The sequence below is a fragment of the Nycticebus coucang genome, chromosome 9 (genome assembly GCF_027406575.1).
Source record: "Nycticebus coucang isolate mNycCou1 chromosome 9, mNycCou1.pri, whole genome shotgun sequence".
Classification (NCBI taxonomy): domain Eukaryota; kingdom Metazoa; phylum Chordata; class Mammalia; order Primates; family Lorisidae; genus Nycticebus; species Nycticebus coucang.
The window spans coordinates 45814250-45833121 of NC_069788.1; positions in this window are offsets into that span (position 1 = coordinate 45814250).

The window sequence follows — 18872 nt, forward strand, 5'->3', positions numbered from 1 at the left end:
CACAGGTGGAGGCACCTGTATCCCAATTACCTTACCCTTCAGAGACAGAGCAGAGTGGCCTTGTTCAAGCCCCAACCCTCAGTGGACTTGTTTTTTCCTGTCAAATGAAAGGTTTGAATTAGATAATAGCTGTTTCTTCCACCCTTGGTACATGAGCCTCCAGGCTGAACTCAGATGCACCCCTCCCCTGCCACAGCAGGCCCAGTGCCAGGCCAGAGTCACCCATGATGGCCTACATTCAGGAAAGAGGTGGACAGGACCAGGCTGCTAATGCTAGATTATGGTTTCCCCCAAGCCTTTATCTATCAGGGCATAATCAGGATAGGGAGGCTCAGAGGCAATCAGCCCAGCAGCCTATGCGGAAGGCTTTAGCATTTTTCCCTGACACAGATTGAGGTAGGAGAGGGGGTTGCTGCCAGTGGCTGTGAGGACACGGCTCTAGCTCATTTGGTCCATAACCCCATACACACATCTGGGATGGCTGACGGGTATACCATCCCTCTCCTGGAGGCAAGACTAATAGAATGTGAACCTCTCTACCTGCCCCCCCCCAAAAAAAAAAACACTGTTGGGTTACAGAGTGAGATCTCATCTCTTTAAAGAAAAAGAAAAGAAAATGTCTGGTCTAGCCAGGTGGACACCCTACAGGACTGTGACACAGACAACCTAGCTGAAGGGACCATTTATTGTCTAGCCCTGAATGTCACAGATGACAGGACAGCAGCCATAGCACACTGAGCACCTATAATGTCACTATTAGCCCAGTCAGGCTCTGGAGTCAGACCAGCCAGGTGGATGGGCTGGCTGTGTAATTTCTGGCAAGTTCCTTCATCTACAAATAGGGAGATGCCTGGAAAGTGGGAGAGAGAAGGAAGGATTGAGGGAGATGGGAGAGGAGAGCTGGGGAAGAGCATCGTACAGGAGGGAAAGATTGACAAGGGGAGGGGAGGGGAGGAAGGAAGACAGAAAAAGAAGTGGGGGGAGATGGCAGAGTGGAGGAAGGCAGCAAAGAACCCCCAGGACAAGGGGACTTAGCTTTGAAGTCATAGCTAGGAGGCGGCCCTGAGAAAGAGTATGTGGAAGGGACTGTGAGCTGGGGCCAGGAAGGGGCCCAAGGGGCCACAGCCCTCTCATCTTGTCCAAGCTCTAAGGTACTAGGGAGAAAGGAGATTCTAGCTGCAACCCTCTGGGAAATGTCCTGCCTTTTCATTTTCAGGGAATAAGTAGAAAAATGACTGGGGGAGGTGCCACTACTGTTCTTTTGGGCAGTTGCAGGAAAAATGTCTCCATTGGGACCATAAAGTCCATCAGGATGGTTATGTAATGGCCTGGCTGCCTCCATCAAGCTTAGCACCCACAAAATCCCTCCCCAGGCCATATTTCACCCAGGGCCAGTGGCCCAGACGTGGCTGTAACCCTGCAACAAGCTGCAGGGCAGATGTCTGACCTCAGCCCTGGACATCGTGCTGGCGCACCTGGCCCTCCTGATGCAAGATCCAGGATTCACACAGCCAGGACTATCCCACCTCAGCTCTGCAACACAGTATGGAAACTGAGGCACAGGAGTATTCTCAGTCCCTTTCTGAACCAGCACACCTGCTCTCTTATCTTGGCATCCTCCAGCCATTCAGAGGATTATAGGGACCAGAGTTGCCCTTGAGCTTGTGGAATGACAGCGTTGGGGCCTCCTCAAAGAGAAGAAAAATGAGGATCTGTGCCTTCCTGTAGTTCAACCTCCTGCTCAAATAAAAATGTTCTCTTAGGCTCAGCGCCTGTGGCTCAAGCGGCTAAGTCGCCAGCCACATACACCTGAGCTGGCGGGCTTGAATCCAGCCTGGGCCTGCCAAATAACAATGACGGCTGCAACCAAAAAAAATAGCCGAGCGTTGTGTTGGGCGCCTGTAGTCCCAGCTACTTGGGAGGCAGAGACAGGAGACTCGCCTGAGCCCAGAAGTTGGAGGTTGCTGTGAGCTGCGATGCCACAGCACTCTACCCAGGGTGACGGCTTAAGGCTCTGTCTCAAAATAAATAAATAAAAACATTCTCTTAATCTTTGCCTAAGACAGTTCTTTGTTGGATAAGTCTGGGAGGAGATGGGAGGGGTGAGGGGACATGTGTGCTTGGAGGGAACAATGTCAAGGGTAGGGGTTTGCACTGTGGGCCTTTAAGAGGTGCTACGGCAGTGAAGGTGAAGCCCCGTACATATGGCGTGTAGTTAATAAAGACTGCAGGCATTGTCTACCAAGCTCAGGCTGGGGGCCAGGGCAGCCCATGCCCTCCTCTAAGGGGGAGAAGCCCTTGCCCTGTCTTGGCTCACACTGTACCTTGACCTCAAGTGTCCTCTCCTGTCCATGCAGCTGAGGTCCTGTCTGTGGAAGAATCACACTGTGCCCTGTGGCTAGTCTGGTCTCTTTCCCTAGACACACAGGAAGCTCCTTAAGGGTAGAGCTGGCCCTGTCCCTTGCTCCTGTGAAGAACCTTTGAAAACGTCCTGTTCCTGTTTCACAGGAGGGGTCTGACAACCAGGCATGCTGAGTGTCATTTCCTTATTACTCTCTGTGGCCCTTGTCCCCCTCGGATACTATACAGTCTAGTTCTTTCTTTGTTTATTGTCTGTTTCTCCCAACCAGAATGTAAAGTCTATCAGGGTGGCTATATTTGCCTGTTTTTATCACTATTGTATCCCCAGAGTCCGGAACAGTGCCCAGAGCACAGAGTAGGTGCTTAGTAAATGTTGGCTAAGCGCAGTTCTTTACAAAGAGTGAGTTTCCGTGGAAGAGTTATTCCTCGCCTTAACCCCCATCCATGCAGCAACTGGTGGGAGGTGGTTCGTTCCACATTGGAAAGCACAGGGAGAAGTGAGGTCTTTTGTTCCATTCAGGGTCTCTCCCCTTTCCCTTGAAAATCTGAAAGCTGGTAGCCATCTCCCCATATAATTCTCTTTAGCCAGAGCACAAACCCTCAGAGAGCTCCAAAAATAGATATTTTTTGTTCACACATTTTGCTTGGACACATTGGAGAGCACCCAGGGAACAACTTACCTTTTTGAGAGGAGTACAGTGACTTGCCTGATATCATTCACCAAGTTAGTGGCCCAGCCCAAGTCAACGGTACTGGCCATGGTCAACACTGGCTCTTTGCCACCCACTGAGGCTAAAAGAGGCAAAAGGCTAGGAAATGAGCTGACTCTGGAGTTCTTATCCAAAACACAATGCAAAAATCTGTATACCTGCATACCTCTCCTCCTGGCTGAGCAGGGGGCTTTGGGGAAGGGCCCAGATCCATGAGCTTGGGCACTAATGCAGCTGGTTCTCAGACGGGACACCAGACCACCTGGGCCAGTGGTCCTCACTGGGGGGCCTGTTAGAGCACAGCCTGCTGGGCCCCCAGAGCCTCAGATCCAGTAGTTCTGGAGCAGGGCTCAGAGTCTGCATCTCTAACACATGCAGTACCAGCTGTGAGAACCGCTGGCCTAGAGAAAACCCTCCCAGATGTCCACAGTCTCATGTGGGGAATAAGCCTGGGAGGGGGAGCAGTGTGAGGGGCTTTCACTTTTTCCTGATCCACTTAGGTATTGTTGTGAATGTTTAAAAACCGTATGGATTATTTTTGTAATAATTTTTAAAGTTTTAAAAGAGAATGAGCAATTCATGCATGATGTGAACAGCAATTATCTATTCAACCTAACCAGCATTTATTATGTGCCTACTGTGTGCAGGGCAAAATTTTAAATGAATAAGACACAGTCCCCATTGTCTAAACACACAGGAGCCATGATGGGGAGTTAGGCAGATAAAATTGCATTACTAGAGAGGAGGAGAAACCATACTTGAGGTGGTTATAGACACAATGGCAACACAGGTGGCGATTAAATTCCACCTGAAGAGTCAGGAAAAGCAGCCAGAGGAAAGGTAGCATTTCACTTGGCCTTGAAGGACCCCAGCCAAGGAGAATAGCAGGAGCAGAGCCTGAAAAAAGACAGCACCACATTTGTAAGGAACGGGACCAAAAGCCTGGGGTGCTAGGGCCTCTGGAAGGCACTGGAGGCAGGCCAGAAAAAACAGGTGGCAGGCAGGTGGTGAAAGTGGTGGTGAGTCCCTATCTAAGTGGCCGTGATTTCATAGAAAGCCATTTAAGTCCTAAAGGAGAAAGAGGAGCCCATCAGACCTGCATGCAGGAAGGGCTGCATGGTGGCTGTGAGAGTGAATGCGACAGGACCAGCTGGAGAAGGCGGGTGGGAGATCAGGGAGGGGGGAGGTATGAATGTCCCAGAGAGGCATGACAGGGTCCTAGACTGAGGACAGAGGGGCAGCAGCACGAAGAATGGGCATTGCTGAAGCCTGGCCCAGGGAGAGGCTACCCTGCTCTGAGGCTCCCTGCCTGGCCACAGGCTGTGGCAGCACCAAGATCCAGATCATATGGTCCTGCCCCAGTTCCCTGGCTACAGCTCACAGGTCCGTGTCCAGGCACCTGATCCAATAGCACCTGGGAGTTGAGATTCTTCCAGAGACCTGCTCCAGAGGATTTCTTTCAAAGTATGTATAATGAAGGACTCAACCTTGATATTTCCACCCTCCTTGTCTCCCCTCTGCCCTGCATAGGGCTGGGCACTCAGCCTTGTAGTCAGAGAAAAGGATGACAGAAAGGGCAGGTGCAACCGAGGGACCTCCTGGAGGAGAGAGCTAGATTTGGATGGACAGAGGGAAAGGGAGAAGCCATGGCAGGAGCACAGGCCCAGGCAGGCTGGTCAAGACCCTCTCTCTCTCCAGCCTTTGCAAAGAGAAGCCCCAAAGGAGCTCCAAATCCCCTCTCCTCACGGCTCTGGTAGGGAATGTGTCCTCTTAGCCATGGGGAAATGAGCCCAGGGAGAGCAGTGTCTTTCCCTGTTTTGTGTTGCTAAGACAGAGTACCACAGTGTGGTAATTTATAAACAGTGGAAGTATATTTGGTTCACACACCTGGAGGCCAGGATGTCCCGTTATCAAGGTGTTGGCATCTGGTGAGGGCCTTTGGGCTTTGTGGCCTCATGGCAGAAAGATGAAGTGCAAAAGAGTGTAAGATATCAAGGGCCGAGGGGCTGAGCTGACTTTCCTAGCAAGCCCACTCCTGAGATAACCAGTGCACTCCTGCCATCACAGCGTTAACCCACTCACAAGAGCAGAGTCCCTTATTTGGCCCCCCACCTCCCACTTTTGGATTGAGGATCACATTTTCAACACATGAAACTTTGGGGGACATCTGAACCACAGCAAATAGCAACTTGCCTCAGGTCACACAGCCTAATAGTGGCCCTGCAGGATCCCAAATCCAGGCCTTTTTCTCCTAGAGAGGAGGTTGGGTTGAGCAGAACTCCATGTGGCAAAATCTCCCAATCTATATGGGACACAGAGAACTAGTCCAGAAATGCTGACTCAGCCCTGTGTGGATGTCCATGGCACCAAGCTTGGGAAGGTTCCGTGAACCTGGTGTGCGGCCGGGAAGGAAGACTGGGCCTGGGGGGTAGTCAAGAGGTTAACAGTGCCATGATCTCAGAGCCTCAGACTGATGCCTTCCTGCCCTTCATCTGGCCTGGAGGGTTCTTTAAACCCTCCCTCCACAGACAGCATCAGCCATGAGCTGCTAGGACATATAGGGAAGGTGGGAACAGGGAGAAAAGAGACGCTGTGGTGCCAGGCCAGGTACCTATAGGCCACTCCTTGGTAGCAGGGGTCCCAGAGGAAAAGATAGCGGTGACAGGCACCAGGTGCCCGCCCTGCAGATCAGTCCGTCAGGATGTAGATAGATGGACGTGTGCTACCACAGAGGGGAATGTGTGTGCCCCTCCAACTGGAGGTCCCCAAATCAGGTCTAATCCTGCTCCAGTGACAACTCCAGGCCTGAGTGACAGCAAGAAGCCCCAGATCCTCCATTTCTTGCTTCATTTGTACCAAACTCTATTCCCCCCCACACACAATCCTTCTCTCTTTATTTTCTTCTCATCCTATCTTCTTCCTCCCTCCCGCGGTACCCCTCCTTCCCGCCCTCCTTCTCCAGGGTTACAGCCTTGACTTAAGCACTGCCCCCCTCCTGTGTCCTCTTTTTGAAAAACCCTGGTGAAGTACTCTGTGACTTCCCTGAAAGGAGGCAAATAAGAACACAAAAGCGGCAGGTGGGTGAGGAGCATGTCCCTCCATTCTCCCACATGGCCTCCTCGAACCCTGCTTTGGGACTGCAGTGACAGTAGAAGACAGACAGGAGAAGGGGAGGCTAAGAAAATGTCAGCGCTTGCCCACGAGGTGGGCAGGGGAGCACAGACAGAGGGGACACAGGGCTGACCTCAACTTTCAATCCCAGAAGTGTCCAGAGCCCCACCCTGCCGGGGACAGGGAAATGAGAAAGCCATCTTCCTCCTCACCCCTGGCTCTTCCATGTCACTTGCCTAATGGGATGCAGCAGGTAGAACTGGGCTACGAGGTGCAAATGAAGCCATTCCCCACCACAGGCACAGAAACCAGCTACGGCAGGTCCTCGGCAGGGATGGGAGACCCACTGCCCCTGTCACCCTGAAATCTCTGGGAACCCATCCTCCTCCCAGAGAACCTTGGGTCACCACTGCCCACTCTCCAAGTGCGGTCCTCCCCAGCTCCAGCCCCCAGCTGGCTCTAGCACTGTCAAGGATGTCCTACATCACTCGACAACGAGTGCAGGCAACAGACTGAACGTATTGTCCCACACACTTGCCCTGCCATTTTTCAAATGTCTGAAGATGCTATTGTGATTAATAAAATGCAAATTCATCTAAAACGTTCCTGAATCCATAGTGGGTTCTGGTCATTGTGAATTTCCTTCTCAGTGACAGATACTAGAAGAGTTGGAAGCTTTTGTTTTCAAACAAAATGATGCTGGTTTTTATTTGTTTTATTTTCTTTTTTTTTTAATAATGGAGAATTTTTTTAAAAACCACTAAAGTGCAGACGCTAGTCTAAGGAAGTCCAAGACACCCACCACCCGCATCACTGGTCATCAGCTCATGGCCAGTCCATTGTACCCACACCCCAGCCACAGCCCCAACCCTGTCCCACTGCCCCTGTCACCCTGAGATCTCTGTTACTTTGAAGCCAGCCCCAGCTAGCATATCACTTCAAATGGCAAGAATTTAATATATATCTCTAAAAGATAAGGACTCTTTATTGTTAAACATAGTCAAAATATCAAAGCACACTTACAAAAAAAAAAAAAAAGCTTAATGGTAATTCTTCACATGTAGTCGGTGTCCAAAGCTGTTGAAAGTTTGTACGTCCATCATACATCCTTATACTTGAAAAGGGGGGAGCCACTGGGCTGTGTCTTCTGCTCATTTGATTGTAACTGTGCCTGCTTCTTATTCCCAGTCTAGTCTCCTCCCCAACACAGCAGGTAGGAAAAATCTTGGGCCAGAAACCAGGTCAAAATCCTCTTCTCTCCTAAACCCCAGTGAGGAGAAGCTAGTCAGGACCAGGGTCTATGGGGTCCATAGTGGACATTCCATAAAATATGTTCCTTTCAACTGAGCTGCACTTTTATGCTGGAACATGGGTATAGATCGAGGGCCTCAAAGCAGTGGACACCACAGCCCTGGCAGGAGCAGATCCAGTAAGAGAGGGTCCAGGTGAGGGCAGTCATCTTCCCACTCCAGCTGTCCAGAGCAGAGCCACATCATCTCCACTTGTTCTGCCAAAGGGCCTTCCCACCTGACCTCTCTCCAACTCCATCAGGCCCAGTGAGAAACTGTCTCTGCACCCTACTCTCCACTCTGAGTCTAAATGCCACTTCCTCCAGGGGGCCCTCCTGGAGTCCACCTACTGCTAAAGACTTGCAAATGTTTGTCCTCTCTGTCCTCTGCATGTTGCCTGGCCCGCTCTTTCCTAAGGCTGTGGGTAATTTGCCTCCCCTCTGATGTAGCTGTATCCTCCATTGTAAGCTCTCAGTAACTGCTTACAGCTGAGCAAATAGTGGACATCTTTCTACCCTGAGATATTCCTTCTCCTTCATATCCTTACTGAATCTTACTATCCCTTTGGTCATTTTCTTGCTTTTTCAACCAGAGCTTCTTCCCCACAAAGCCATTTATTTCACAATCTCTTATTAAGCACCACTGTGTCAGGAACAGGTCTAAGCAATCACACCACTGCCTGTGAGGTCAGCAGGGCACACGTGCAGGTGGGTGTGGGCAGATTCTCCAAACCATCTACCCCAGTGGTTCTCAACCTTCCTAATGCCGTGACCCTTTAATACAGTTCCTCATGTTGTGGTGACCCCCAACCATAAAATTATTTTCATTGCTACTTCATAACTGTAATTTTGCTACTGTTATGAATCGTAATGTAAATATCTGATATGCTGGATGTATTTTCATTGTTACAAAGGGGTCATGACCCTCAGCTTGAGAACCTCTGCTCTACACCCAGACTGGGCCCAGGGCTCTCACAATCCCATGATGCCTGTCTCTTCTTCACATCTAGGTGTTGGAAACTTAGACCTGTCCTTGGTAGAAATGACAATTAAACTGGAGTAAAATGTTCACATTCACAACTCATTAAATTCTCAGATCAACCCAGGAGGCGAGGGGTTGGGTAAAACTGACATGCCCAGTTGTCAGCTGGTGAAAGTGACACATAGAGCTTGTGCCTTGTCCAAAAGGCACACAGCACAGCATGGAACTGGACCCAGGTTTCAACACATTTCAGTGGTCCAAGGAGCTGACCCCCAGGAACCCCCACGTCCACAATGCTTGGTCTTATCCCCTCCTAAGCCCTTTGTTGCCAGCCCAAGAAATTTTCCTTCTTCCTTTGTCTAATGCTCAGTTAGGAGAGGCCTCTAAAGTCCCCAAGATAGACTACCTACCCCCTTCCAGCTCCTTATACTATAGCTGAAGTAACTGAAGGTGAGGGAAATGCCTCACCTCTTACTGAGCACCTACCATAGACATCAGGCCTTTACATCCATTGTCTATTTCACACTCACAATGCCCCAGCAAGGCAGACCTTAATAATCCCACTATTCATATGAAAATGGACTCCAACCAAGCCAAGCCCCAATATTTTTGCAACTTCATTGACCAGAAATGGGAACAAACTTCTGTGTGAAAGCTGTCAGCAATTCTCTGATTCATGTTGTGGAAAGACAGCTCTTTTGTTTTGGGAAAAATAATTTAGCAGATTTTTGTGTGTAAAAACACAGCCAAACTCCTCTTCTGGACTGGAGAGGGTGGGTCTGATGACAACCACATGCTTTGGGAGGCAGTGTAGGCTCTCTCTCTGTCTCAGCTCAGCAGAGGTTAGGGGCCTAGACAGTGGGGTCACAGGGCTATGACCAAGGCACCCTCATTAAAGGTCTGAGTGGCCCCTTGGCATCAGGTCCAACCTAAGGTGAGAGCTGCCCAGCAGGAGAGGGGTTGGGAGATGCTCATGGAGGCATGGGGCCCCCAGACACTGGGATCGGGGTACCTCCTAACTAATTTTTCTTTATACTGGCTAAATCCTAAGTAAAGTGTGCTTAAACCCCACAGCCTGGTCTTAGCCAAACTTTACAAATTAAGGGAAATTAGGCCTGTGTCCCAGGTTGAGTAGAAAGGAAATGGCCTGAAAATACAGTGAGGAGGTGGTAGATAGATCCCAAGAACAGATATCAGCAAGAGTGAGATACTGGCAGAGCCTCCACCACGGATTTTGGGAGCCATGTAAGGATTCCTGGGGGATCCCCTGAACTACTTTGCAGGAGGATCCTGGAAAAAACTGGACTTCTCATACACAGCAGGTAGAGAAGGGGCTCAGAGTACTGTCCTATTGGAAGCACAGTCTCACAGAGTGGAGAAGCCAGAGGCATCTGGGTTACTACAGATGAGAAAACTGAGGCCCCACAAGGCCAGGTGGGTTGCCCAAGCCTCCCTGAAAGCTCCTCTCTCCTTCTCCAAGGCTCTGTGGTTATTCGACCCAGCTCCCCTCGCCTCTAGTGAGCCCCTCCACCTTAAAAGAGACAGGGTTCTTGGTGCGGGCAGCCCGCCCTGACACACGTGCCTGCCCTCCACTCAGTCTGATTGACTTTTTACTGCCCTGGCTGTCCAAACAATAATTAGGATCCCTTTTCCATGTTAAGCAGTTGCTGTCATCACCACTTCACAGCTCTCCTTATCACATTTCTCCTTCTTGTCTTTATCCTGGAGGCAGGTTTCTGACAAGTCTGCTGTTTCCATTTCCTTTCAGAAAAAAAGCAGGATGTTGGAGATGGAGCCTGGAGGTGGTAGGGGAGGCAGAGGTTGGGGTGGCTTTGTGTGAATATGGACAAGGCCATTTCTGACTTTCAGGGCAGACCAGCCTAGAAAAAAATAGAAGATGATACCCTGCTAGGGAATGAGCTGGGACTTCATGACCCCATGCCCCCCAAACTCCCCTGTTCCTGACGCCTGAATCCCCTTATTAGCGATTTATTCCTTTGCACAGGGCTTGTTAAAAATAGACATTGAGTAGTTTCTGGCAAGCATCTGTGCTGACCCCTGCCTGCTTGTCTGCTCATCCTCCTCTGTTCTGGATGACAGCAATCTGCCCCGCCCCCCACCACCACAAACTACATTTCCCAGGCTCCTTGCCTGCTGGCTTCCGGTCAAGTTTGACCAATGGAAGCCACTGGCTGGAGGCCCTTGGGAGGGGAAGAGGCGAAGCCAGTTGTTTCTCCCTCTCTGATTTGTGTTGTCTGGAAGTTGTTTATCTACCTCTTTATCGGCTTCCACAGCTTGTCCCACCACAGTTCCAGTTCAGCCTGGGAGACCCCAGGGGCAGCCCCTTCACTGCACCCAGCTCCCAGGTCTGAGCCTGGGCCTTGTCACTCCACCCTACAGGGAGCAGGTCCCTCCCATTAGCAGTCTCTAGGTAGCCCTCCGATCCCCTTTCAGCTCACCCAGCATCTCTGTAACTCATTCTGCATATTCTATTCTTTCATTGAACTCCCTGGCAAAAGTTTGGTTTTCCTGCTCGTACCCTCACTGATATAGTGTCTCACACTTAGAATATTCAACATGGAATGTTGATTCCACCACCATCCACATCATATTCAAGTCAAAACCCAAGCATCATCTTTAATTCTTTTATCACCAAATCCATTTTCAAGTATGTCTCTTGAGTCCTTGGTTCCCATTGTCCCCACTATCCCTCCCCAGCCCATGGCTTCCCAACTGGTATCCCTACTTCTCTTCTTGCCTCCCTCAATCCACTTGCCACACAGAATGATCTTTTAAAATCATAACTCAGACCACGTCCTCCCCTGTCTAACATCCTTCTGTGGCATCCTATTCAAACTCCTACCTAGGCCCAATCAGAATATGTTTGTTCACGTGTAACTCCACCTGTTTCTGGCTATCTTTAAAAAAGGGGGGGAGACTCTGCTAGAGATATTGGGACCCTCAAATTGATGATAGGAGACTCTTGATCTGAGAAACAGGTGAGAAGCATCTTTTGGCAGGAACAGCCTGGGCACAACAGGCCCAAGGCATCCCCTGTCACCAATAGGAGGGATGAGCCTAACTCCCTTCCCATCACTGACCACTCAAAACTCAAAATTCAGGGCAGGAACGAACAGTTGGCCAAGTCATGTCATGTGCCAAACCTGAGATATATATATATATATATATATATATATATATAATGGGCGAATGAGTGAGTTTTTCTCCTCTGGCTTCCTTCTTTCTGCCCCCATAAGGGGCGAAGGGTGACTGCTGATGGTCAAAACATGATTAATGTCCTCCTGTGGACTTCAGGGTCTTGTGTGACTGCTTTTATCTCCTCCTCCCCCCAGCTCATCCACCCACCTCAACCCCGGGGCTCACTCCATGCCATACTGGAATGTCAGTTTATAGAACACAAGCAAACTCTCTTGTCTGTGCAGTCTCCTGAAAGGGCTGCCCCTGCCAAAAAAGCAATGCCCTCAACCCTGGCTGCCCCAGTCCTCTCTTGCTCACTCCACTTTTCCAGCTGTAGGGGTAGGAGAGCTAACCCATGTCCCATAGAGACCAGGCCATGCTCCAGTCAGCTGTGCCGGGAGACCCTAATCCATCCTTTGGGGTCAGCACATTTGTGGACCCTGAGTGTTGTCAGGGCAGCTTAGGGCTCTGGCTGCTTCCCTCAAAGAAATGTCCTCTAGTGCCATCTGCAACACCCCCAGGTCTGCGGGGGTGGAGGGATTCTCTCAGATGCAGGCTCTCTGTCAGTGGGTGTGGAAATCCTGTTCCTTTCTGTCCGATCTCCCAAATGTGTCCCCCTTCAGACTCCCCCCACCTCCTTTACCACCAACAGCTGCAAAATTTCAGTGGAGAGCATAAAAGACAGGTGCTTGGCTTTATTCTTTTAAGAAGAAAAACAAGGAAGAGACAAACCCAAGGAAATCAAGTGGGGGGAAAAAAAACCTGAATTCTGAGAAAATGTTAAATCAGCGAGTTGAAATACACAGATGAAAACAGGAGGGCCAGGTGGGGCCTGTCACATGCACTCTGACAGCGGCAGGGTGGTGACAGGGGTGATAAGGCATGACGTCAGCATGACTGGGGGCCTGTGTGCCCCCCCTGTGGCCCCCTTGACTCTCCTGGCCCCTGAGCTCTCCTTGTCTCTCCTCCTCTAGCAATACAGTGTGGCCTGGGGCGGGGGGGTGCGGGTGGAGGTTCTCTTGCCTCAGCTGCTCCTACCACCAAATTATAATTAAGTCCCCACCCCACCGTCATGCAGGACAGTACCCCATAATGGTGCCTCAGTGAGTTTGCCCAAGAAGTGGTGGCCTCCCTGGTTCCCCATAATTGGCCCTCACACTGGACTTCCTGGAAAGGAGCAGCTCTGCCCCCCACAGCTTAGCCCTCAAGGGGGTAGACTGCATTCCTGTCTCCCAAGCATTGGCACTCGACACCTTGGTCAGTGATTTATGACCTTGGATCTAATGGACATAGGAGAGTTCCAGGTGGCTCAGTACTCAGGGGAAGGGAAAAGAGAGAGAGAGGTGGCTGGGGTCTGTGAAGAGAGGCCTATTGGGAGTAGCTACTCTGTATCAGGCTGGGAGATGGGGTGTGAGGAAGGAACAAAGAACAGAAAACCCAGAGAGCCAGCCATCAAGATGGAGTGGCCTCCCCTGAGAGGAAAGGAGAGGCCATGGGTACTATCCTGGTACCTGAGCTGCATCTAGACCTGAAGCGGCCACGCAGGACCTTCAGGTGGGGTGGAGGGTAAAGGAAAGTTCTGCTGCCCACTCTGCATGGTTGATGCCATCCTCAGACTCTCTTGGCCCTGAGTAGCATCTTCTCCCTGAGTACCGTCTGTCCCTGTGGGTCTGTGTGGCATCTCCACACGCTAAGCTGGCTGGAAGAGTCTTTTAGAACAAAGTGGGCCCTTCTCCTTGGCATAGCACTGGGCCTATCATAAGGAACTTTCAGGACAAAAGGTCAGGGGACAAACTGGACCTCAATATAGACCTGACAAGACCAGTGGCTGAGGGAAGGAGGACTGGGCTCATCTTTTAAGGACACCCCTCCCTTGAGAGGTAACAGTGGGCCCTGCCCCCCAGCAGGAAGGCCACAGCTAAGCCAGCCCACACTCTTCTCGCCATCTTCCTGAATCTCTTGTTTTCCTGACTACCCTTGAATGAAGGGTAATCATTCCAGAGGCCCAGCAGGAGATGTTTTGCTGCCCTTAGGGAAAAGGGAAATATGTCCAAGTCTATTTGTTTAAAGTATTCAGCCCTCCAAGCTTCAAAGCTGCAAGAAGGACTGCCCCAGGGTTGCCATTGACATCAGCACCATGGACAGCGCCTTGGGCCCAAACACCACATGGTGCCTGCAGGCTGACAGTTGAGAAGGGGTGGCTCTAAGCCTAAGAAAACCCCACTTTTGAGGTCGTAAGAGTATGTCCCTTCCACTGCAGCTTAAAGGGACATCAGATAAGGAATGTCACCACCAGGCCCAGTTGCCTGGTAATCAACCATTCTCATTGCCCTGCATGGAAAGGCAATTAAAGCAAGAATTAAAAGCCATTGCATCATTTAAAAATCCAATAACACGGCTAGCCTGAAATGTGTCCTCAGTCTCTGGGGAGGGTGGAGGTGGGTTGTGGGAGATGCTAAGGGCAGAGAGATGCAACAAGGGAAGAGGAGAGGCAGAAAAGGAGAAGGGATGGAGAAGGCTTGGAGGTTTCTGAGGCTGCATGCCTTCCTGCCACGAAGCTGAAATCTGCTCATCCACTCCCTCTTAGGAGCCCTCCCTGTGACTCTGGCCTTAAGGATGTTCTCTTCTCTGGAGTCCTTCAGAGCTTGCTGCCCATGCTAAGTGCCATCTTGTGGTATTCAGCATTGATTCCTGGCTGTTCCTCTTTCTCTCTCAGGCAGAGCAAGTGCACCTGTAGGCCAGGCTGTGCTTACATCACCCGCCTGCACATCCCAAGCCCAGTGCCTTGCTGAACACAGGTAGATCATCATTAGCTACTCACTGATGGGTTCACTGGCTGGACTTTTTACATACTGCCCTGAACTAAGCATATCTTGTGCTGCCTCGCATCACCTTTCCTAAGCTCAGCAAAACTGTCCCCCAGTGAAAACCCTAAAACTCAAGATCCTCCTGAGTCTGTTTGTTAAACTCAAAGCAAATATGGCCATTTCCTCCCTTTGTTTCCACTGTCTAGAAAGGGTTCCTGCAAAGGCCTTCATGTAAAAACTCTGCATTTGCCTCTTACTCCTAAGAGAGCTAGCGAATTTCTAATCTACTGAGATGACAGTTAACCCTTTTCACATCAAAGAAAGCCCTCCTGCAGGTAATCTTCCTGTCACAAGCTGACTGCCTTGATGTAACTTGGAAGCGAGTGGGGATACTCCATTCCCTTTCATTTCCCACCCTCCTTAGTAAAACCTGAAACCAGGAGGATTCAAGTTTGATTGGAGCTGTTCTTGCAATTTATACCTCCTGTCCCTTGAGGGCTTACACGTGTCTATTTTAAATAAATTCCCCTCTTTTTTCGCTCCTTTTTACAAAGAACAACTGCAAATCTTCTCTGAGGAGAGCTTTTCTTTGGGGTGGAATTCAGTTCTGACAGTCAAACATTCATGAGACTGTGCCCTGAGTGAATAATGATTAAATGAATTACCTCTGTGATGGGGTCTTTCCTGAGAGCTGCGGATATTCTCTCAAAGTCCTGTGGTGTTTGGGGCTGTAGTTTCTAATAACTTGGTTGCTCTTTCAAGAAAAATCTTATTCTAAGAAGCAGAGAAGGAAGAAAAGGAATGGATGCTGTCAGGGGAAGGAAGGCTGAGCTCTAATGCCCCCTGTCTACAGAACTGCTCTGGGATATTCTTTCTTATTAGAGACCTAGGTGAGAGTAGCTGAGGCTTGCCACTCTCTAAACCACTTTCTTTAACTCTATCCTGCCTGTGTCCTGGCTGCTGTGGTGTGAACACAAGATCCTGCCTCTGCCTCCCCCTACTATCTATCCTGTCTGATGATTTAGGACCTGCCCTGTTGGTGCATATTTCAGTTAGATGTGGCATACCAGAGAGCCCAGCCCAGGGACTGAGATGCATGCTCAATCACTTATGGTGGCAGATCAGGCCTCTGCTCAACCAGAATCTAAGAAGGGATTGGGGCCTGAGGTTCCCAGCAAACTGGACCTGTGACTGGCCAGAAAGCAATCCCCGCTCAGTGTCCTCCTCACCAACCTCCCACATTCCCCTAGACTCCACCAGCCACCCAGCCCTAGCCTGGACCCCACAGGAAGCAGGTCCCTCCCCCTTTCCCTGCCACTCCAGAGTGGGCTAGTGGAAGGAGGCCCTGGGGACTGCCACCCACAGCCATCACCAGCAGAGACTGCATGAGGCCCCTGCTTTCATTTTCAGCTGCTGGCAGCTCCCCAAATCCAAAATTCATCAGCCCAGCAGATGTGGGGAAGTCAATGACTGGGGTGCTGATGCAATGGAAGAAAAAAAGTTTGGACAGCTAGTCCTTTCACCTGAATCTACCCTGGATAAGGCTGACATCTGAAGCAATTTGGCTTCCATCCCATGACGTAAAAGCTCTACCAAGACTTCTTTCCTTCTTAAACATGAAAGTGCAAACTTTTCTCAATTACAGCCTTCCTTAATCATTTATAAAAATGTGTCAGCCTCTCCTGCCTCCTTGTTCTAGTGCCTGGTGCCATGGGATCAGGGTGCCCGCCCTGAAGAAACTGAAGAGAAAGGAGAGGCATTGGCTTATGGGAGGCCAACCCTTCCTTAGAATTAATTCATCACTTCCAAAGACATCTGCTTTCTCTTCACACACATCCATCATCTCCATAAAAATTTAAGTACGTATATTTAAAATTCAATTAAAAGGAGATCTGAATTGCAATCAGTGTAACCTGGCTTATTGTACCCTCAATGAATCCCCAACAATTAAAAAAAATAAAAAATAAAAAAATTAAAAAAAAAAGGAGATCTGGTATCACCCCCTCAATTCACAGAAGGAACAGAAAAAAACCAAATCTCACAGTGGTCTGGCCCATAGACCCTACTCTTATTGCCCACACCCTGTCCCTGGAAAAAAAGTTATGTGACTTCTTCTCAAAGTTTTATAGCAGCAGCTTTTGTAATAAACCCCCATAAATAGAAAGGAAACCCAGAAGCAAGTTGGTGATAGGAACATTTCTAGGAATATTTTAACCATCTGGAGAAATATTGACCGGGAAGTTGGCAGGGATGCTATTGTAAAACTCAGCCGAGTCCCCAAGTTGCGTGCACACTGTCAATAGCCCATGAGGCGGAACTGAAAAGGAAAGCATTTTATCGGATTGTTTCAGGTCCAGGTTGTTGGTGTGCATTGAGTGAACTCAACAGGAAATTGGAGATGCAGGAATGTTAATTTGAGTAGCAGATGTAACACACAAACAAGAAGCTCAGCAAATTGGAAATTAATTCTGGATGGACCCACTCTGTGTCTGTGTTTTCCTCTCCATTTACAATATGTCTATATCACGGGGTTCTCATGTATGGTTTCTGCTGTGTATCACTCCTCAACAAATCATTTGTGATTTCTGATAAAAAAAAAAAAAGACACTGAGCCATAGAAAGAAAGGAATATAAATACCCCACAGGTCACCAAAGCCTTTGTCCCTTGGGCAAGGGCGCAGTCGTTGCCCAAAATACATCTCTCAGTGCTTTGCTTGACCTAGTTTTAAATGTCGTCACCATGAACTTGTATTTTTGCTCACGAGTCCAGTTACACACCTCTGGCTCTGTAAGGGACATCACAGACTCTAAATACAAAGGCTTAAGAACAATTCTCTCTCCTTTGCCCCTCCCTCCTGCAGCTGGGTGTTTGCCTCTCCTTGGCCTTTGCTTAACGTGAGCAATGCACATTTAATTTTTACCAGCGTTCTGGGAAAACCAACCTTCTAAACCTTTCATTTTTCAATTTTATTCCTTCAGCTTTGGAACTCCCAGCAATCCCTGGGCTATTTTGGCTCATCTGAACTCTGTCTTCCTTCATCCACCATCTTCTGCCTCTTTGAAGGAGCCATCTAGAAAACAGGGCAGTGCCTGAACAGTCCCCAGTTGCAGCTCTCCCTCTTTGCTGGCCCCTGTCCCCCACCTGCATCTTCTATCCTGTGTCCTCAGGGCCTTGGTGACATATGTCCAGCAGCTCACCTGGATGTTTCCAGCACATTGTCCTAACCTCCTGACGTCTTCTTGTATTAGATCTCTGTCCTCCCTGATGTTTGCTACATCTCCCAATTTAGTATCATCTGCAAATTTAATTAACATGCCGTTGCCTCCCTGTTCCAGGCCATTAATGAAGACGTTATGGCAGCACCCAGCAAACAATATTTTCAAGGTCATGAGGAGAAGAGAGCAAAACTGCTAATGCCTCTGCCCGATATGGGGGAAAGAGGCAATCAAAAGTCCACATGTGGTTTGAGCCATCTCCTCTGAGTTTTGTGAACTTCCTTTCCCAGACTTGGGTCAAGTTTTCACGCCTCCCCTCTGCCTCAGCTGCAGCACATCTATAGCAATTTCCGTTTGGAAAATGAAGAACATCAGATTATGCCTTCCTTTTATTTTGGTCCAGTTTCTAGCAGGAGAAACAGCCACTAATTGAGCATTTGTAGGAAGAGTTGATGTACATGGTAAAGACAAAGTAGCAGTTATTAGGCTTGTTATCCAACCAGCTCTCCATTTTGAAAGCACTAACTGTGGCAGTGGAAAATACCCATGGAGGACCAAGGCACCTGACAAAGAGGGGAGAGAAAACATATTGCTGGTGAGACAGTTCCCAAAGGGCTGACCCGCAAGATCACAAGATCTGTGCCCATAAGGTCACGAGGGGAGGCCACTTCATCCCCGTAGCTTACAACCCCAAAGCAGACCTGGGGCCCCCCATTAGTTTATATTCTGCTCTTGCATTGCAAGGAGTACTCACAGTAAACCCTGGTTTGCCTTCCTTCTGCACCAAACTGAAGGTGCCATATCGTAATGCTGCAAATTACTTGGGTCAGAAATACTGAATCATAGGAGAGATCCAAGATAGTGATACCCACACCCAAGAAAACTGATCCTTGTTAGTGTTTCCAGCACTTCCCTTCTCCCCATTCCTCAACACAGACCTGTCTCAGGTTTGGAGGCTCATAATCATTTCTCCGACAGTGTCTTGAAGATATCTGTAGACCACAGCGCTGACTGGCCCAGCAGAGACAGGGCACAGCCCTCAGAGCCCAGTGTGGTAGTTGGGTGGGGACCTTAGGAAAGTGGCCCCAAATGTCTCCTTGTGCTTAATGGATAGGCCCAGTCTGCCACCTGCAGCCCTGCTCTGAGTCCAGGTCTGGCTTTTCCTGGTTAGTCGGCCCAGACTGCATGATGCTCAGCTA